Genomic DNA, 15,116 nt, shown 5'->3' with positions numbered 1-15,116 from the left:
GTAATCAGTTCTCAAAGTTGGTGTGTTTGAAGCAGGAAGAATGGGCACGCATTAGGATCTGAGTGTCTTTAACAAGAGTCAAAGAGTGCTGGTTAAGACGTGCGGCTCAGAGTATCTCCAAAACAGCAGGTCTTGTGGAGATTTTACGGTATGCAGTGATTAGTACTTCCCAAAATATGCCTTGCCACACTGCAACAAAAAATCAGAAATGTGTGTTGATGTGTTTGTTGGTTTCCGAATTTTCTACGATCTCAAACCAATCGAGCATCTGTGAATTGTGCTGGATAATTTAGGCATCACCTCACAACTTACAGCACATAAAGGATCTGATGCTAAAGTCTTGGTGTCAGGTGTCCTACAGTCCTCTATTCCTCAACCAATCAGAGCTGTTTTGGTGGCCCAAGGAGGACATATTCAAAATTAGGAAGGTGGTTTTAATGTTATTACTACATTTTGGTGTGTATACTGTATATACACACTGTAGTTTTCATTCATGAATGTATAGATCATGTCTTTAGAGCCATGAAAGCACTTCATTCAATATCTCATCCTTCCATCACAAGCAAAATTAATAAGGAATCATTGATTGTACTGCATGATCCATAGCTTAGAACCTGAGAGAACCCAATACTGCTTTTACTACCACCCTGCTTAGGTTTTTTCACAATTTCACAGTGAGTATTGGGAACCTAAGATTTTAAAGGTGAAGTTTGATTAGTTGTATGACTTTGGTCAGGTCTGATGAGAGTTTTCTACATTCAAAGCGCTGCAGTATTCCTTTCGTTTCTACACCATTGACATTCACAGTGCTGTTCTTCATGCATTCAATATTAATATCAAAACAAGAAATGTTTTGCAAGCCAATGTCCTTTCTTCTGACCTGAAAAGAAAAAAAAACGTAAGAAAAAAAGCATGTTTTGGAATTCTGCTCACAATAATTTTAGCTACGAGTCCGCGTGGCTTTCACGAGGAATGTAGACACTGCTCCAATGCTTGTTTACATCTCAGCTTTGTGGTATAGAATTGGCCCCAGCTGGGATTTCTCAGGAATAGATTTGCAGCACTGGAGTTGCACTTCTTAAAGCTTGAAGCCTACCACTCTTTCTGTGCATACTTTCATTTTTAGTCTTCATACTGTCCTCAGCTTACCTACTTAATACAGTATACAACCTACAGTTTACACTTTAGTGTAATTGTGCAATCTGCAGCACCTTTATGATCTTGCAATTAACAGAAATTCACTTCACATTGAATGCAAATAGAGTCTGATTGTATTGAAAAGTTAAACTGTATATCTGTATGTTGAGGTTTGCAGGTAAAAAGGATCCAACTTATCAACTGCATCTTGATTTCTTAACCCAAAACATTGACTTCTGAGTTTATTATTCTAAGCTTTTTTTTTTTAAACTGACAAATGTAATCAAAACCATGCAATATTTATCTATATAATTTAATATCAGAATTGCCCACATACTTTAACTGATCCAGAGTTTTCATATGCTACCATTCTCACATCTAGTTAGTTTCTTTGTTTTGTTTGTTTTCTTTAATTCTTATTCTTTTTAGAAAGCAAAAGACAAATTCAACAATGTGCATGTTGTCAGTGGTGTCCTTTCGTAAGTGATCAAATTTGACCACAATATTTGTCGCTCCCAAATAAAAAAAAATAAATAAAAAGAAAAAGCACAAAAAACAGACTGATCTTTAAAATCATTACATCATCCAGAAGGCAGTGCATGAGGCTAAGACTTCATTCTAATTCATTCAAAGCGCTTATTTTACTTATTAAAACATATTACTTTATTTTAGTGACTCACTGTTGCTAATGCACTCCAATTTTCTTTAAAATTAAGGAAAACATATTAATTATAAAAATACAAACTGTAAAAAATGATAAATCTATAAATCTATTTACACAAACAGTTACAGTTCAACAGGAACTATACTGCTTAATGTCGTCAACAACAACATTAACAACAACATCTTTAGTATGCATGTATTATATAATACATTAACTATTAACAATATGGTTATTGAAGTGTTGCAGGTATTTTTTTATTCAATCAGAAGGATTAGCAAGAAACTAATACAGTGACATGTCACTACATGACCATGCGTCATACACAAATAGGATGTTCTAACAATAACAAGAGCAACGAGTCAATTCAATTCAATTTTTTTGTATAGCGCTATTAATAACTGATGTCTCAAAGCAGCTTTACAGAAGCATAGAAACAGAAGAAAAATTGTAAAGTGTAAAATTATATGTCTATTTATCTCTAACATCTATCCCTGTTGAGCAAGCCGGAGGCGACGGTGGAGAGGAAAAACTCCCTGAGATGATATGAGGAAGAAACCTTAAAAGGAACCAGACTCAGAAGGGAACCTCCTGCTCATTTGAGTGACACTGGATAGGAAATAATATACATGCACCAGGATCATCAGCACTGCTACTGCTACATCAACCAGAAAACAACAACAGAAGACTAGAGTCTGGTGACATTCTTTTCTTCACATAGCAGCTTGTTAGGGAGCTGGGGTTCTGGGATTGGGCAAGATACAGGGGCGGATATAGGGTTAAGAGTGTCAGCCTTAAAAAATTACTAAAAAAGCAGAAACTAATGATAATAATAATAATAATAATAATAATAATTATTATTATTATTATTATTATTATTATTATTATTATTATTATTATTAGTATTAGTATTATTATTATAGGACGATTTGACAATGTTAAAAGCTGTGTGTTAAATAAAAGCAATCCGAATGCTAATGTATATCGAAGATTCGTACCCTGATATTTCCCTCATAATATCGCACCCGATATTGTTTTGCATAATTGATTAATTGTAACGTGCACTCTGCTATCGTCAGACGCGCGAGCGCTGGAATGTTTTCAATGTGGAGCGCGCGCAGCGGAGAAGAATGCTTCAGCTACTCCCACTTCGCGGACGTCCAATCGGAAGAGAGCAGCCGTTTCAAGGCGCCCCGTGAAAGCCCAACGAAAGCAAAACAATGGCAGAATAAACCGCATAATGGCGTTTTCTTGTCGCTTTCTTCACTTCCGATCCACGCGGATTCACACGCTGGACGCGTTTAAGTCGTTTGCGTTGAGTATTGAATTTGGACAGAGCCCAGAGATGAGGTTGTTTATGTGTAGTAAGGGGAACTTGAAACCGACCGCCTTGCCCCATGTCCTCGCTTGTTTTCCTTCTTTCGCTCGGATTCTCCATGTTGTCTGAGCGGACTCGACTCTGGCGCAGAAATAAATACAGCACGCATTAAAACGCACAGCTGATAAGAGACGATGTCGGGGCCCCTCCCATATGGACCCGGAGACAAGGCGGGATAAACGTAAATACATAGTTATATATCAATGTATTTAATGCTTTTCTCATCATTATATGAGTTTTTTTTTAATATGCATTCATTGGTATAGTTGAATGCTGACCTGCTGAGTTTGCACGGTTGATGGATTGGAAAGTTCGGTCGTGGTGCAAGTGCAGAAGCGTCGAAAACAGGTAGGACGCGCGCGTGCATTGCGTGCAACTCGCTCGCGCGCGCTCGTGCATTGCGTGCAACTCGTTCGAAAACCCCATGTTCTAAACCCTGGAAGCGTGTGTAATGTTTATGGTATGCTTTTCGGCGATGTCGTTGCGTACGTGAGCGTGTCTGTTGGAGTGTGTGTGTGGTGACAGCTTCGTGTGACTGTAGTTTGTGTGTAACTGGGTTTGTTAGCGGAGCTGTCATGCAGCGCTCTCTCGCGCGCGCGCTCGCGCTCAGTAACTGCGAGTTGTTTACCGTCTCTTTCTCTTTCGGACAGAAACAAAACCTTACAGTCAAATCGTTCGGTAAACTAGTTTAGAAACAGATATCTCACGTCGTTAAAACGCGTAATCTTAATTACGATTGTTTTGCAAATGATGCATAATTAAGAGCCCTTTTCATTGGATTGTCTGTTTGTTTTTAATCGTTTTTGTAAATTGTGTGGTTTTTTTTTCCATTGCTGTTGTGTTTTTTAAGCTCTGATTATCGACTGTATTACAGACTAAACCTTGTAGTCGACGTGTTGTTTTTCCTTCTTAAGTGAAACAAAATATTAGCCAAAAAAGAACCTTGTTTTTCATGCTGAAAAATGTTTACACATCACGTCATTTAAAGACCTGTGCGTTTATACTAGAAAGGAAAAGAGTGCAAAAATAACTGCAACACACTCCAGCCGAGGCAATGCAAGGTGTCGCGGTTGAACAAACAAACACACACACACACACACACACACACACACACACACACACACACACACACACACACACACACACACACACACACTCTAACACTCACACACACCCTCCTCCCTCCGCCTGCACAGTGTTGTTGACAATCCGGGTTTATTGCCTGTGTGAAGATATGTTCTGCCATTTTAAAACCGCGTTCTGCATTTCAACCTATTTTGGTGTTAATTACCAACAAATTTCTAGACATTTACAAAGAAACTTATCTGTAAACATAGACTCTTCCATAAGTAGCCGAGTAATCTTTGTTTCTGTTACTTGAACTTTGTTATTCAGTGACCTTTGTTTGGTGTTTTCATGTTCTTATGTATTGTGTTGCACTGTGTTTTGTATCCATGGCTTTGTGTAGACTTTAGTTAGTGGTGAAGGAAAAAAAAGAACTATTTTTAAGAAAACCACGTCACAATTATTAGTTCCTCATAACTCTTCGACACCCTTCAGAAAAGTGCTACTCCCATTTGTGGTCGATATTTATTCATGGAAACGTTCACATCGTTACACATTAATTACACTTGAAATAAATAACATATCTGTGATGGGTTTATTTAACGGTTCAGGTGTTAATTTGTTGGTCGGTCTTGTGTTTTTCTTATGCATGTGCTCCTATGCTGTTATCATAACATTACCAGCTCAGTTACAATGAAGTTTAATCACAGACAAACTTCCAAAAGTCAGGGTTTACCGTTAGCTCCTAAAAACTAAACCGTCACCCATTTCCAGCATCATGTTAATGAAAAATTCATCGGAGAAGTAGTTTTGCAGATGTTGGAGTTCCAGGATGCTTTGCATTTTGTTTTGTTTTTTTGTTTTTATGCTGAACTGTTTGAACTAAGTATACAGATGAGGTGTTGAAAGATGTGGACTTAAGCACCGCCGCATCAACTGCTAATCAAAATGTCAATCAAAGAAGATTGAACTAAAAAAATAAGAAAAAAAATAGGAGACCGTTAAAGATCACATGTTATTTAAATGTAACGATGCATGCTAGGGTGGATTTTAGGGTGTCTGTGTAACTGGACAAGTCCGTGTATTTTACTGAGGAAAAAGTAGCAAACAAATGCTTTTTTGAACTACAGTTTATAGTTTATTTGTGAGCATGTATTGGTTAAAGGTTTGGCAAACACAGAAACGGATGTATGGGACAAAGACAAATAAGACAACAGTCTGTGGTGTTTAGGCTGTGTATGTAAATCCCTTCTTGTTTTTACATAATGAAATAACTTCTTGTTTAAGAACTAATAGCTATAAATCGAATACGTATTAAGTACTGCAATCTCGCAGTTCATATAGTTCTATGTTGCACTTTCATCGAGCAAAACCAAGATAAGGTGTTACTAATAGAAATAACAAAATTACATTATTTTCTATGTAGGTTTTTTTGCCGTAAGTTGTCCGGTTTCTGTACTTGCTGTCATTCTGGATTTTAGCCACTTATTAACAGGATTATTAACTTCCATTTATGTTTTTTTTTTGGGGGATATTTTTCTGTAAAAAAAAAATAGATGTACTTTTATTTTAACATTAAGTTGCAGCAACAAATCTTTATTGATGACACTTCAAAGTTGCGTAGTTTTATTCGCTAAACTGGATCTTAAAAAAGAATCGGATTCATGAAGCGAAGTGATTCGTAACAACAGTTCGACACAGTTTTAGTCGTTTTGTCATTTGGAAATCTATTTGTAATTTATCGGTTAGACGAAATGAGCGTGGAATTAAAAGAAGTGTCAGTCTAAATATTAAGCAACAACAGGGTGTGGCATAGAAAAAAGTCTGCTAATGGGCCTTCTAACACTCACAGCTTGAGGGAGATTCTTTCCATTCTTAACCATACATTAAACCAACAGACGTAGGATTGAATTATGTATCTAAAGGCCATGTTTAAAAAAAACAAAACAAAAAAAAATGAATTGTAAGAGAAACGGAAGCGTGCGTTTCTTTGTGCTGAATTTTTCTCACTGTAGTCATCTCCCTGTGAAATTCTCTTTCACAAAATCACCCACAGGTTTTCTCAACAGAATGGTGTCTGTAAGATGTCAATCTGTGTCTATAAGACTAATGAATTTAAAAAAATAATAAAATAAAGCTTAAAAATTGTGTCAGGCATTATCTTGGGTTGTGTTAATGTGATACCCATCAAATGCAGCGTAATTGAAGCCATTCTCTGTTGTATTGTAAACGGTCCTCACTAAAGAAATTTATGAAAGTAATAAGTTACACGAGAAGCCTTGAAGTCTCAGGTTACAGCATTAGGGTTTGATAATTGCATACAGTATTTCATCTTATTATTTAATTTTCCGTGTAGATTTTTTACTGCTCCTCATGCTGAGATGCATGCAATAATAGTTTTCTTAGATTTATTGTTTTGGGGGCTCGAATGCTTTGGGAGTGTAGAAGAGCCTTAATATGCATACTGGAAATTTGCTATAGAATATACAATATGTATACTGTTCGGCGCTGCTTTTGTGTATTGTCTTTTGTGTAACATCATGTATTGTTTGTTTTGTCTTGCACTGTTTGCACCAGGTTGCACAGATGCTCTGTATGTAGGACTTACTTAAGTCCTTATCTCTGTCTTTGTTTTATGTAGCACCACGGTAATGGAGAAACGTCTCATTTCACTGTGCCAGCTATGTATGGTTGAAATGACAATAAAAACTTCTTGACTTGACTTAAATTGCAGCTATGCATACTGCTGATTACTAGTAATTACGATATTAATTTCAGGGATTCAGTTCCATTTACTAGAGTTTTTTACACAAGACTTCTCAAATCTAGTTGCGGAAAAACCTTAAAAGATCTAACACCTCCCTCCTTCCGACACGTCGCTCCTAACAATGGTGCAATAGTAATCCACGTGCGTGTGTTAATATCAAATCAAGTTAGATCAAGCAGCTCACGGCAATTTTGGACCGTCCTCCATTTCCCGAGTCTTCGGTGCTTCATCAATGAGCATAAAGATGGACAAATGAGCAGCGAGCGGTAACGCAGGGGGCCATTTTCCCTTCATCCGTCTACACAGTAGCCTACACACAGTGCTCATGTGTTACATAAGACGATTCCTATGGCTGTACAAACACCTCAACGAGCACGGCAGGCAGGGAGAGAAGGATAAACAAGGCTCCTTGTTTTTTTGTTGTTTTTTTCTAACTCATTATCTTGAATTGTATCTGAATATTAAATTTTTTTTTTTTTTTTTTTAAGTATAATGTGAGCAGCAGATTGCTGTGCAAACAGATTTCCCCGGAGATAGAACTGTTTGATATTCATGGCACTTTGCAGAGTCTTTTCTTTCTTTCCTTTTTTTTTTTTTCTCCATCCCTCTCATGTAATCCAAAAAGCATGTGCCTTGATTAAAATATTTGCAAAGGCAGATATGCAAGAGACATGCCTTAAATTCACATAAGCTATCCATAATGCATCTGAAAGTTCGCTGGCGAGGTTACTGTATGAAACATGACTCTTATTGCCACGCCTGCGAGCTCTGGCTTTATGGCATATGCACTGCACGGGCTCGTTCCTGCCAGACTCTCCTGTGATGAAATGGCGGGAGTGTTTGTGTGAGCCTTCACGCACACACGTTTGCGTGCTGTGTGTGTGAGTCCGCGCAAGTGTGTGTTTTGCACTGAAGCTGCATCTGACATGTGTGGGCTTTCCCACCCTCTGATTATATAACATATACTAACCGTAGCCAGCAACCTCATTTAAAACAGATTTTTTTTTCTGCTCAGAGGGGACACTGAACTCAGGGGGGACGATTTACAATGATTTAAAAGAATGAAGCTTACGTCGTGTTCCAGTCCTGGCTCCGGACAGAATGTCAATCCTTACATTTCTTTACCGTTGTATTATTTTGGGGAAAAAAATTTAAATATCTAAGATGGTAAAGAAACCCCAGCTTGAAATGGAAATTTTTACTTGATTGAAGACATTTCATGGGTTTTTGCAATAGCCAAGTGTTTTGAAATCCCCACTGAAATGTTGTCTTCGAAGACTCTCGGAATACTGTAGTAATAAGTTTAGATGCCCGGGCTTGCACACGTTTCATCATCTAGCCACAGATGGTGATGGGTTTAAAAAAGATCCCAGTAAAACTCGTTATTCATTTTATGTCTAATGTCTTTTTTTTTTGTAACTTAATTATCAGTGAAATGACTGCAAGTCACTCACATTCAACATACAAGCTCATATGTAAGGAATAAAACAGGACAGCACGTGCTGTTCGATGAAAAAAATATCACTGACAACGTGGTGTGACGTGACCCAAAGCAGAGTTATTTCTTGTTGATCATTTTCTAATTACAGAATGTCCTGAAATATTTTATTTCATTTTATTTTACTAATTGCAGTAAAGCATCATGCAACGACCACAAAACAAGCTTTAATCCTATTATCACTTACATTATAGCAGCTATAAACAGTTATAAACAGTTGTTCTCTCACTTTTTTCCTCTTCTTTCATAAAGTTAAATAAAACTTCAATATCATCAGCAGTTACATGTGTTTGATCTGGTTATCTGAAGCGTCTGTGGCTTATTTAGACCCGTGAACAGGAAATCCGAATCAGAAATAAGAGGGTGTAAATAGTGTCTAAAATATTTTGCTTCCTTCTCTGTTTTCACATGAGTCAGGTGAACAATTGCTCAGATTCAGATTCCTGAAAACAAAACACCATTTACGGAAACCGTAACGCTTATGATGCCCTGCAGAAAACTCGCGCCCACGATGCCCCACCTAAGGTAGCGGTCCCACCGGCACTGTTGCACCATTTCATCACTGATCTGTTCACAAGCCTTTAGGTCTTCTCCCAGTCTTCAGGTCCATCAGAAAGACAGCAAGCTGTTGCCGCAAAAAAAGCTTTCCAGAATTGCCCAATCTCTCTCTCTCATGTATCATTAAACACAGCTGACGAAAAAAGAAAAGAATACAGCTAATTACATGTTTGGTACTAATTACCATTTAATGCTTTTCCTATTAACTTTTTTAATAAATCCAAAGGGTTGGAACATTCTGGATGGAAACATCATCTGCCTATGGATTTCATCATGAGCAGCAAAGCAAATTTGTACCTTGAGCTCAAATACTCACACGTTGCGTAATTAAGAACAACAGGCTTTTTGTGAAAGCATGCAGTGATTTTGTAAATAAAGTCAAACACAGAAAATAGGGCTTCTTCTGGTTACTATTTTGCATGATGAGATCTTATGACTTATTTTTTTTTTTTTTGCCTGATGAGCAGATCCTTTCTAATCTGCAACATTCCCCTTCGCTTACTGAAGTGAATCTAGCAGATTAATTGGACATGGGAACATGAAGCAGACGTTCTTCGCTTATGCACATAAATCATTTAACACCATCCTAGCTAAGTCTACATGCTGCAAGTAAGTCGTGCGAAACTAGAACAAACTAATGAGTTGTATAACAAAAACCGGTCTATTTATAGCCCCGTTTACATAGGCAGTGTATTCTGACGCAACCAGCATGTCAAATGCCCCCATATGTTTTGCCACATGTGAGCTTCTTGCGCTTTTCTGCAGCACAACTAGACGTCACAAATATCAAGCTAATCACAAATATCCTGGAGTCACTGGATATATGTGTGACTTTCATATTAATAAATCTAAATGAGTTTTAAGATCTGATTAAGACGATTCTGATTAACAGATGTGTATTGGATCAATGGCAGTGTTCTGACCCTTAATTTTTCATCTTCTTTGTAGATCCCAATTACATGAGACCAGTCGTGAACCCGGATGAGCCGCAAACAAGGATTTTTGCTCAAGGTATTGACACGATGTTCATACTACACTCACATTCATTCTAAACTGTTGCCCTCCAGTTATTGCCCATTATCACTCAACAACCCAGACACAGGACGCTAGCTGCTAGAATTAAAACTTATTCCTTCGCTAATCCACTCAGATCAAACAAGCTTCATTAAAGGCAGACAGTCAGCCAACATGTGCAGACTTCTCAGCGTGAAACACTATACATCACAGGAACATGTGGAATCAACAAGAGCAACACCCAGCATAGAGAAAGCCTTCAGCAACGTCAACTAGAAACTTCTGCTTATCTCAGTAAATTAAATAAGGTTTTGGGGAATCGGTTATGGAATCTGGAATTTAGAAATAGTACAAAATGACTCACAACTACTGGATCTGCTTACGGTTTAGAATACGAACCACAAGCCAAAAAAATTCAACTTATTGAGCGAACGTTTAGCGATAACAAAAACCAAACCGTGTTAGTTGGATGATTTATCGTTGATAAATTGATGTTATAAACAATCGAAAGTATCATCATCCTCATTTTGATAAAGAAACTCTTGGTTAATTTTATTTAGTAGCTTTAGAGTTGCACAGCTAACGTAAAGCTTAGTTTTGTACTTTGATTAGTAATCATTAAGTGAATCAGTGCAGATTTCTCTCTTTCTGAGAACAGACAGTGTTAGGAATTTATAAGAAAATGGTGGGTTTTCTGTGAGAAAACAAGCCATTTCTTTTATTTTGTTTATATATATTTCCTATTAGCACAGGCGCTAATAGAAACCGAGCTTGGTTTTTTTCCCCTAACAAATGGACATCGTGCGCCCTCTAGTGCTCAAATGACCAAATGATTTTTACTTCATGTTTTCCTGATATTCACAGCAGTGACTCTGGGCTTCAAGATGAATAACTGAACAATTTGGGATCTAAAGGGGTTAAGTTGTATTTTTTAAGTTTGGAAAAAGTCCTTAACAGTTAGGTATAATGGAAAATAAAAGCAAAATGTTTTTAACGACAGCTGACATTAAATCAAATAATTAATAAGATAAGAATAGATTAATAGAATAAAAGATTTTATGCAAATCAGTAATTGCCATTACTCGTACAGCTACTTAATAATGATGATGATAATACTATTATTATTATTATTATTATTATTGCTTTGTTATTATTATTAATAATAATAACAATAACAATAATAACAATACATGTAGTAGCTAAGGAAAGTGCTATAAAATCAGGTGCTATAAAGTAATTCAGTCAAAGGCACATAAAAAAAATAAAGGGGTGGAAGAAAACATAAATACAAAAAAGAGCAGCTGCCCTCAGATAAATGGCAGATCAAAATACATGTTTTCGGATGCATATTAGGGAGGAAAAGTTTAAAATATTAGTCAGTCTGTCTCATTTAACGTAGCAAAAGCCATTTTTATAAATTATCCCCAATACACAAACTTTAAGAGGCAATTCTACAAGACTAAACACCGGACACTGCTGTCATCTACATACTGTATAAGCCCCAGTCTCATGTTTTTTATCCTGTTTGGTGTATTTCTTACTTATGACCATTGGTGGTGCTGTTGCTCTTAGTTCCACAAAGTCCATTTGGGTACAAGACCATGTGCATACCAGATATTAAGATTGACTTTTATGTATTTTTTCCCCCCATGAAAGAGTTTTTAGCCGTGCTAACGTTTTTCGTGTTATAAATATTCCAACATTTCCTCATTTGTAAGATCAGTCATGCTAGATGTAGATATCACAGTGCAAGCATACAGTCTGTATTGATTTATATTTGTCACATATACAGTTTTGTACATTAAACAACTTTAAATGGAATAAAAACCTGACCAATTCTCCAAGATAAATAAAGAAATAAACTGAAATAATAATGACTATAGATATAGATGCAGAATGTATAGATGTGTTCACATTCGTAAATGTATAAGATAATGTATATTGTCAGAAAAATAATCTTTTTATTTTCAGCAAATAAGAAAAAAACACTCGTCATTTCTGCTATTGTTTTTTATTGTTTTTTTCACTGTATCCTAAGCATCATGAGGTTTGGCTTCTGCCTGGTTCAAGTAATCCAGGATAGGTTGGTTCTCACTAGTACGGCCTATTCTTGATTACTTGTGTCATGAGGAAGCCGCTAGCAGCAGAACACGAAGCTCTTCCATGCAAGCCGTCATGCTTCATGACGGATAAGAGGCGTGTTTGATCGCTTCACTTTTAGCAGATTGTATATCTCTCCAGAACCTGACGAAAAGAGATGTGTAATGTAAAGAGAAAAAAAGCCCAGAAGCAACAATGTCATTTAAGATTTCTCCGTCACGCCATCTGCTTTGTACCAGCTTCTCATACGAACACTGAGGTTTAGTGGCGTGACGTATTCCTGATCTGTATTCTTTCTTCACAACATCGTAGCCTGTCCCGTCCGGCTTGCTTTGTTATTCCAAGAGTACTTTGTGTCTCAGCAGATCTGAAATGTCCTCAAGATCCCTGACCTTTCCGAAAACGTGAACTCCAGGATGAGCCTCGCCGAACCTCGTCTCGCAGGACTGGGAGGTCTGGGATGTGAGCTGTTCTTGACTTGTTTCCAATTCAAAATTTGTCACGTACACAATCATACACAATACAACACCTAGTGAAATACTTTTTCAGGACTGTCCTTGATATAAAAATAGCCAATTACCGTAATAAAAAAGAAATAAAGTAAGGAATAAAAATAGACAAAGAGTAAGTACAATTCAAAGAAGAAATAAACTCATGAGGCACAGATGAAGCAAGCCTTTAAATGGATTCACAGACACTAAACTGCTCCTGCTGCTTCACATGGACGTGTAACACACAGTGGAGGAAATCTGCCTTATTCCACATACATCAGCTCACATTAACGGTCACTGTGATTGATAAAGCATCGGGATTGTGCTTAGTCCTGGATCCCACTTGCTGAACTAGTGCTTTAAAAGAAAAAATAATAATACACCAGTGTACTCATACATACATCTTAGACATCTGTCACACTGGATTTTGTCACACTGATTTCTTCTCCTTAACTTTTGTACAAATTTCGTTCAGAATCTCTCAAAGCTGATGTGGATCATCTCTAAACAGCTGTGAGAGTTTTTTCTGAGGTTCATGTTCATGCTGCTGTTTCAGGAAGTGCACACAAAACAGGAACAAGCAGCACAAACAGCACAAAAAGAAGATAAAAATTCTATCTTATAAAAAAAAAAGATAATAATAATAAAGTCGTTCTGGGTAATATTTGGTCCAGTGGCAATTTTTTTTTACTATGCAGAATTCCACACCATATAAACTCGAACCACTGCACATTCTTACTTATAAATATGATACTATTAATGATGTTTAGGTTGCGTGCCTTTCTACAAATATTATTATTATCTGAATTAAACTCATCAGCAAAGAATAAATGATATATAAAGCAATTTCCAACATGTGTGTTACAGAATAAAATTGTTTCTGAAACCAAATGAAGCTTTTATTTAATAATTATAGGAATAGTGTTATATAACAATAACTATAAAATAATGAGTTCTCATAATTAAAGAAGTGGTTGGTCTCTGTGCAGGTTACGGTGCCGAGAGGACGTTAGCGTGTGGACGATGCTGAGATGCTTCACGTCATCACTTTTGACTGAGGAGCTATATTTGCCTGATGATACACACAACCAGCATTTATTTATTTACTTTAAATAAACAAATAAAAAAATAAATTATTAATTGAATAAGAAATAGAGATGAAATTTTAATAATATGAATATTTTTTCACCTAAATATCAAAAACATACTGCTACAATTATTTTATTATTGTATTTTTCTTTATATTTATTGACTTTAATTTTTTTCCTTTTAAAATACAGATAAATTACAAATATACTCGTCTGTTACCGCCTGAAGAATTACACCACTAACTAAAGCTATCATAAAACCGAATACTGTCTCATGTGTTGTTATAAATGATCACAGGCCACATAATATAAGATTTCTTTTTTAATGAACAGTAATTCATTTGTACTCTGTCTACTAAAGCATTTTTTTTTGTGTCTATTAAAGTGACAGGTTTTTTTTTGTGTTATTTCTTTAATAAAATTCGAGTGCAGAAGCGATTTTTATTCAAGCGCATAAACCTTCACTGGCCATTTTATTAGAAACACCTAGTAATTGAAACCAAGGTTGCAGAAACAGGACCTTTTTTGGCCTTCAGCTGTTGTAGTCCATTCACCTCGAGGTTTGTTTATTAGGAGATCCCTTTGTGTTCAGCATGAATGCAAAAAAAAAAAAAAAAAAAAAGTTAATGTAGCCTTTCTGCCAGCTCCAACCAGCCTTGACCTGTATCTGCTATGGGTTTATGCATTGTGCCACTGCTACATGATTGGCTGGTTGGATATTTGCAGGTTCGGTTGTTACCGAGGAGTTCGGGTGGCAGATCGGTATGTTTTTACAGTTGTGTTATTTTTATGTTTGGCTAATTGACACCTCATGCCACACGATTTTTAAAAAGTGTTTGTTTTTCCCACACACAAACAAATAGTGTGTACATTCCAGCTACACAACAGCAAGAAGTGACAAGCCTAAGTGTATCATACACTAATACCTTTCAGCCTTAGGCAGACTTGCCTGTACTTGACTGTAGCTCAGTTAAAAATCAGCCATTACTGCTTATGTAAACACGCTGCAGGTAATATTCGGAAACACAAGCCTTTTTGTGAATTGTTCGGTTTTATTTTCCCCCATTGCAGCCCACTGGTGTGTTTACTGGTGTTGGGAATGATTTGTCGTGATCTTGAATCTTGCCAAATATTTCCTAGGAGTGTTGAATTAATTAACGAGACGTTCTTTTAAAATAAAGAACCTTAGGGGCTCACGTCTCTATTAAAGTTAGGCCAGATTAGATGCCAGTTTGGCACCTTAACAATACAAGCCTTTAAATAGTATTGCTACCAAATGTAGTGTTCTGATTTAAAACACAAAAAAGTATTCCTTGTTGGACTGAAACTTCAGACTTTAGGGATGAAAAAAAACTGTAA

At 36.6% G+C, this 15,116-nt stretch overlaps 1 long non-coding RNA gene across 1 annotated transcript; it reads left to right on the top strand.

Moving 5' to 3' along the window:
- Positions 1–2,980: 2,980 nt before the first annotated feature.
- On the top strand, positions 2,981–14,191 carry LOC125140061. The gene is made up of 4 exons (XR_007139299.1): positions 2,981–3,357; positions 10,013–10,075; positions 12,544–12,640; positions 13,659–14,191. It is a non-coding gene; the product is annotated as an uncharacterized LOC125140061 (long non-coding RNA).
- The last annotated feature ends 925 nt before the right edge of the window (positions 14,192–15,116 follow it).

This window comes from Tachysurus fulvidraco, chromosome 23 (assembly GCF_022655615.1).
Source record: "Tachysurus fulvidraco isolate hzauxx_2018 chromosome 23, HZAU_PFXX_2.0, whole genome shotgun sequence".
Classification (NCBI taxonomy): domain Eukaryota; kingdom Metazoa; phylum Chordata; class Actinopteri; order Siluriformes; family Bagridae; genus Tachysurus; species Tachysurus fulvidraco.
The sequence above is the reverse complement of the archived record's forward strand: the minus strand, read 5'-3'. Positions and strand labels throughout refer to the sequence as shown.